The sequence below is a fragment of the Dermacentor variabilis genome, chromosome 6, assembly GCF_050947875.1.
Source record: "Dermacentor variabilis isolate Ectoservices chromosome 6, ASM5094787v1, whole genome shotgun sequence".
NCBI classification, from domain to species: domain Eukaryota; kingdom Metazoa; phylum Arthropoda; class Arachnida; order Ixodida; family Ixodidae; genus Dermacentor; species Dermacentor variabilis.
This window is the reverse complement of record NC_134573.1, coordinates 192,350,765-192,356,764: the sequence shown is the minus strand read 5'-3', so window position 1 is coordinate 192,356,764 and position 6,000 is coordinate 192,350,765. Positions and strand designations below refer to the sequence as shown.

At 49.0% G+C, this 6,000-nt stretch overlaps 1 long non-coding RNA gene across 1 annotated transcript in view; it reads right to left on the bottom strand.

The window, feature by feature from the left end:
• Positions 1 to 391: 391 nt before the first annotated feature.
• LOC142584471 (uncharacterized) overlaps positions 392 to 6,000 on the bottom strand; it is a 55,468-nt gene continuing 49,859 nt past the window's right edge. Inside the window, exon 3 of the long non-coding RNA XR_012828799.1 lies at positions 392 to 635. This is a non-coding gene — a long non-coding RNA (uncharacterized LOC142584471). The remainder of the gene's footprint in view (positions 636 to 6,000) is intronic.

Genomic DNA, 6,000 nt, shown 5'->3' with positions numbered 1-6,000 from the left:
TGGCCTTCGCCACCTACACAGTGATTCATTAAATACGAAGTGTCATGCCTTAACAGTGCAGGAATTCACATTTGAAGGGTAAACCGCATCCCATAAACTATTGCTGTTGACTGTACGTATCGTACTTTGGCACACACCAACCTCTACTCGTGGTCATCATCAGTGAATTATCTACGAAGCACCAGAATCTCCTTAATCGTAGATCACAATAAACAAAATCATGAGCCATTCCACTATGTGAAGGCGGATGACCACCGAAGCTGTGTAGCACACGGCAGAGAGGCGACACAGAATTTCGAACAAAGGTACAGACACATTTATTCTCTTGATCGATGGTCATCGTGACGCAAAGTACGAACACACATTTTTATGCATCCTCGTTTATTCGTGTTACACATTCGTCATATACATTCGTGTTTTCATTTCGCGATATATTGAGGGAAAAAATTTGAGGCCGAAATCACTGCACCGACTGGCAGCGAGCCAGTGCCCCCAGCGCCTTCGCAGAGGCAGCATGAGACGCTTGCAGAGACGCTTGCACGATGAGCCGCAACGAAGCCAGACGTCGCGAATACGCGGGCAGTGGCGTTGGTCAGGATATTTGTGGACGGACACCTTAGCCATAAGCTGCTTCGCTGCAAGAAATTATATCGAATCAAAACACCGAAACGTTACTTTCTCATGGGTAGCCATGAGAATTCTGCAACACTAGTTATTTTTCGTTACATAGACGTTCACCGCCACTAGGGAAACGCCTTCGAGGGCCAGTCCCCGCGCGTGGCACCGGCTGCGCCGGCGCTGTGCGCCACGCCCGCCCGTGTTCGGCCACGCGCACGCAAAGTGCAGGCATAACGCAACAGCACCATATGCTGCGCACACAAACCTCGAATAGCTTGCGGCAGATCACGGGACACCGCATGAGGTGCTGTGCAAACCCTCTTCTTGATTGGATGAGATGGCAACTGACTGTGCACCAACAAAGGCACCAGCCAATTGCCAAGTATTTCTGCCCACGACCATCGTTGTGTGTATTTTAGGCTGTCGATTAGCTGGTGTCGGCTATTCCGACACACCACAACGCCTAATCACGAGTCTCGCAGCGCCCGTGCGCCAAACTTGTGGGCATCAAGAATGCAAGCGCTCCTTTCCCTCCTGCGGTGTGTTGCTCGAAGTGCCCGTACAAAGCGGCCAGTCGCTGTGCAAGCCTACAGCGTCGAGTGTGTGGCCCTACGTGAGGAAACTGCTCAAGGCCCTCATCGCAATGATGCTCTCGCTGTCACACCCAGCCCTTTCGTTTAGACACACCATTTAAAGACTGGGCGCTCTTGAATGGGCTACCACCGCTTCGGGGCCTGCCAACCATTCTCCCAGTGCTTAGTGAAATTACGCTTTCTTCGAAGTCCTGCGCGAGCGATTAGGAAACTCCTCTACAGCCATTTCGTAACGCGTTTAGTGCGACGTGACTCAAAATTTTTATTCCCACGCTCAGAAGAGCGCTCGACGAAATGAGATAGATCTGAATAATTCCCCTTTTCTTTTTTTAGCGCACATTCACTCACTGTATAATTCCTCTATTCTGCATTTTGGTAATTCCGCGCCTGACACGACGTGACGCGACTGCCACTATGTTGTGCTTTAAACTTCTAAAAAAGCGCCAAAGAATAAAATAAGTTCGTCAACGCACATATGGATAGCTTTGTAATTTTTTTTAGTGCAACTAAAGGTTCTAGATGTCCTAGAGCATTGTCGTCAAATACAGACTCGTTAGTCTTCGTTTCGCTATCGGTTTCCTTTCTTCAGCTTCTTATTGTACTTCCGACCTCGTGCGCTGTGAAATTAAAGTGCTGTGGCTGTTGCTCCTCATTCAAGTTACTGGTCGCTTCCGGCTTGAAGAAAAAAAAGAGAAGTGCGAAAACAATCATCCGATGCTGTGCGCGCCAGCAGCACTTTCGTACTCTAGCTGTAAACAATAGAAAAGCATACAAATCTCCGGCTATGTGTCTACGTGCCTCTTTCGCTAACTTGGTCTTGAGCGTTTGCTAGCCGATGGCAAACAACGCGTCGGTTCTGCAACAAGGGAGATGAAAGCGGGCGACGCGAAAACACTAGAGGCAGCGACAAACGCAGTCGTAACGAAATAAGCTAGACGAGCGAGTGAATGCCTTTTTTCTGAGCATTCCCGCTGTTCCCTTTCTCTTATTGGGGTATAAAACTATAGGACATGCATATGTATGCCGCTTGATATGGCGCCTTGCCTCCGAAGGTGGGCCACATTTCCACAATCGTTGCGCTAACCGAACTGTGACAAACCATTCATCACCACTCAGCAACTCGCAATTTTCTTTAAAGAAAAAAACTTGGAACCGGTGCATGTGTGCATAGAAACGCTTCAGTGCTTGTGCAAATGTTAATGCAACAAAAGAAAGCACGGAGGGTAATCGTCTTGCCTGAAGCGGCCGCCTGCATGATTTCACGCAGGTGGCACTGAAAGAGGAGCGGCCGAGTCGCACAGAGAGAAAGCAACGAGCGACCTCGCGGCTCGAGACCGCGCGAGCCCGTTCTGGAATTAAGCAGGACTGCGTGACCGGCGCACGGCTGACTACACTGCCTTATTAATGCCCAGGACAGCACGAATCTGAAACCCGCTTTTAGAACAAAGGACGTCGGTTGCAGCGCTTGCATTACAGTGGCGCTATAATGAAAGGCATGTATTGGAAGGGAGAAAACGAAGGCGGAAAGTTTCGTCCAAGAAAATCTAGGTGAGGGAACCAAACCCTTCCTTGGCAGTGTTCTTCACAGATAACAACGAGTTCAAGGTGCCAATGGTATCCTGCGTCCGAAAATAAACAAAATAAAATTGACTACAGAGGCAGGCAGGCATTTATCTTCGTCCTTACCACGCGAATACACCATCGACCTGGTGTTTGCCACCAGCACGATCGTCCGCGTTCGATCGAATCCCCCTGCTGCGCTTACGAGGACACGACGGTACCTCGTCCACACAGTCAGGTTTGCGATCTTCACTTAACATTCTGACATCTCGAAACGTGGGCAGGAGTACCACCAGTGACAACAGATAACATGTAGCGAAACATTGACTCAAAGTACTCTGAAAACTCGAAAGGCGTTAGGGGGGACACGACCTTGAATAAAACAGGGTAGCGCGACTTCCGAACACACACGACTAAACATAAAAACAAACTAAGTCAATACAGCGAAAATTGAATTGCAACATAATGGTAATGTGACATGTGATAAATAAATGGGCATCTATTATTATAGCAGCTATTCTTTTGAAGGAAGTTTGACATCATCTTTAAATGCGCCGTATCCATGAATTGATGCGATGCCACAACAAAAACACAACTATGAATAAAATGAATTATACGGCGCGTGCGACATCGACAGCTCCTAAATTTAAGCCGAAAGTCGGTTCTAATGCCTTACAAGGGACATGCGACATGACCTTACAAAGTGAGAGCTCGCATTGCAGATACGATCAGCATAGTGGCGCCTTGTGTCGACAGGGAACGGCAAAATATTCACCGATGATTACGATGCTTCCTAATCCGAAATTTGAGCGCAGCTCTATATGTGTTTTACTTTCGCGATATATTGAGGCAAAGAATTTGAGAGAGACATGTAGCAATGTCGGCAATCGTCGAAAATCTGATCGGCCGGTCAAGAGCGTCGGCTTTTATATATGACTCGTCAAAAGTTCAAGTGTAATCACCAGTGCCACGTGGCTTCCAGAAAGTACTACGCAATCAGCGTTGCGCATACAATCAGATTACAACACAATCGCAAACCATGACAATTGAAACAAGCGCGAACGAGACTAAGCCAAGTAAACCAAGGAAGTGCTAGCGAGACTTGACGTGAGCAGACAATAGTACGAAACGAGCGATCCCATGGAGACCAGGTAAAAGTACACATCGAGCTTACGGGCGGGTCCGAATGACGCCAGTTTCCCGCGCACACTTCATCGAAGGGGCCGCGTGTCTTTCGCGGAACAGTGTTACTTATTAACCATACCCGGCTCCTCGTTCGCTCTTTCATCTTTCTGGACTCGTTCGCTCGGTTACGCCACCGACGATCGCCGCAGGAACGGCCGCCTAAGAGCTGCGCTGTAAAAAATACTACTTATACTGGCCTCGCGGATAGTACTGGACGGGATCAAGGCGTCCGCTGTCCAGCTAGATAACGGGTCGAACGCAGGTGAACCATTTAAAGCAAAGTTTAATTACAAGAACAAGGTCAAAATGGCAAGTTGAAAATACACAAAACGTTCAGTTATTCAGCCAGCAACAAAAGGGATCTTAGGGCCGGTGGGGCGAGTGTGCCTTACCCGCGTTTTTCGAACCGCGGTCCGTCCCCCAGGCCCGGGAAACATCATCGGACACCTCGAAGCGTCGTCACTGGGTCAGTTCCAGGAACTGAACCGAGAGAGCGGGTCCTGTCTCTCGCGCACAGCTCGGAGTCCGCGGGGGGCTCAGTGAAACAGAAAGCGAGAAAGTGAAAGAAAGTATCCCTTCCCTCTTGAAAGAAAAGTCCGGCTGTGCATTCGGCTGTGTGTTAGACGCCACCGGTATATCACGGTGACAGCAAACGCACAACTTCTGTCGTTGGTCGCAAGAATGTTTTCCCGACCCCATCTTTGGCTGTTTTCAACTCGACCTTACATACCCTTCCATCCGCGCCGGGCAGGCTTCGTTTAATCACTCTGACGGGCCAGTCGTTGCGGGTTGCTTCTTTATCCCTGAGTAGAACGACGTCGCCTTTTTTGAGGTTGGACTTTGCTGGTTGCCATTTTCAGCGCTGTTGCAAAGTAGTGACATACGTTGTGCGCCAGCGCTTCCCGAACTCGTCAGCCAGGTTTTGCACTAGACGCCAATTCCGTTTGCAGAGGTTTCTTGTGTCGATTTGCCCAGTTGTTATAGATGCACTTCCGTGTTTCGGGGTTAAAAGTGTCGCTGGAGTAAGGATGGTGGGATCTTCGAGGTCAGACCAAGTGGGAGTTATGGGCCTGGCATTAATGATGGCCGCAACTTCTGCGAAAAAGGTGCAAGAATGTCATGCGTGAGCTGCTGATGACGTGACTGCATGAGTATTGACTCAAGAATTAAAATTTAATTAATTAAGTTATGGAGTTGTACGTGCCAAAAACACTTTCTGATTATGAGGAACGCCGTAGTAGAGGACTCCGGAAATTTTGACCACCTTGGGTTCTTTAACGTGCACCTATATCTTAGCACACGGGTGTTTTCGCATTTAATCCCCATCTAAATCGTCTCGTCGTGAGAGAAAGTCAGCTCCGGACAACCAGTTCGTGCTCTTAAGCTGTGCTGCTGGAATCGTTCTGGTGGCGAGGTCTGCTGAATTTTCGTCTGTGTGAACGTATTTCCATTGTTGATGTTGCGTGCTTATACGTATCCGCTGCACCCTGTTGGCCACATACACGTAGAACCTTCTTGTTTCGCTCTATATGTAACCCAAGACCACTTTGCTATCCGTGTAGAACGTGAACGAGTTCGGCTGGAAGTCCAATTCTCGCAGAATGGAATCGGCCATTTCTACACCAAACACTGCTGAACGCAACTCAAGCCTTGGGTTGGTGTGTTCTGGTTGTGGAGCAAGCTGGACCTTTCCAATGACAAATCCGACGTGTCTCTTTCCTTGCTTGCCAGTCACGCGTAGGTATGCCACCGCTGTGACGTCTGAAAATACATGAATGTCCCTACTTTTGGCTTCAAGCATCGAGACTGGCACATACGTTCTTCGCCCGTGAAGGTGATGTAGCGTCTGGAGAGCGTTCTTCCCCTCGTCCCAGCTCTGCTTCTTTTCGTCTGAAAGTGGCGTTTCCCAGTCATAACCCTTCGCCACGAGGTCCCGGAGGAGGTACTCGCCTTGAACCGTTATCGGAGCCACAAACGCTAGTGGGTGGTAAATGCGGTTGACGGTCGACAGCACTCCTCGCCGCGTATATGGCCTGTCTTGAAG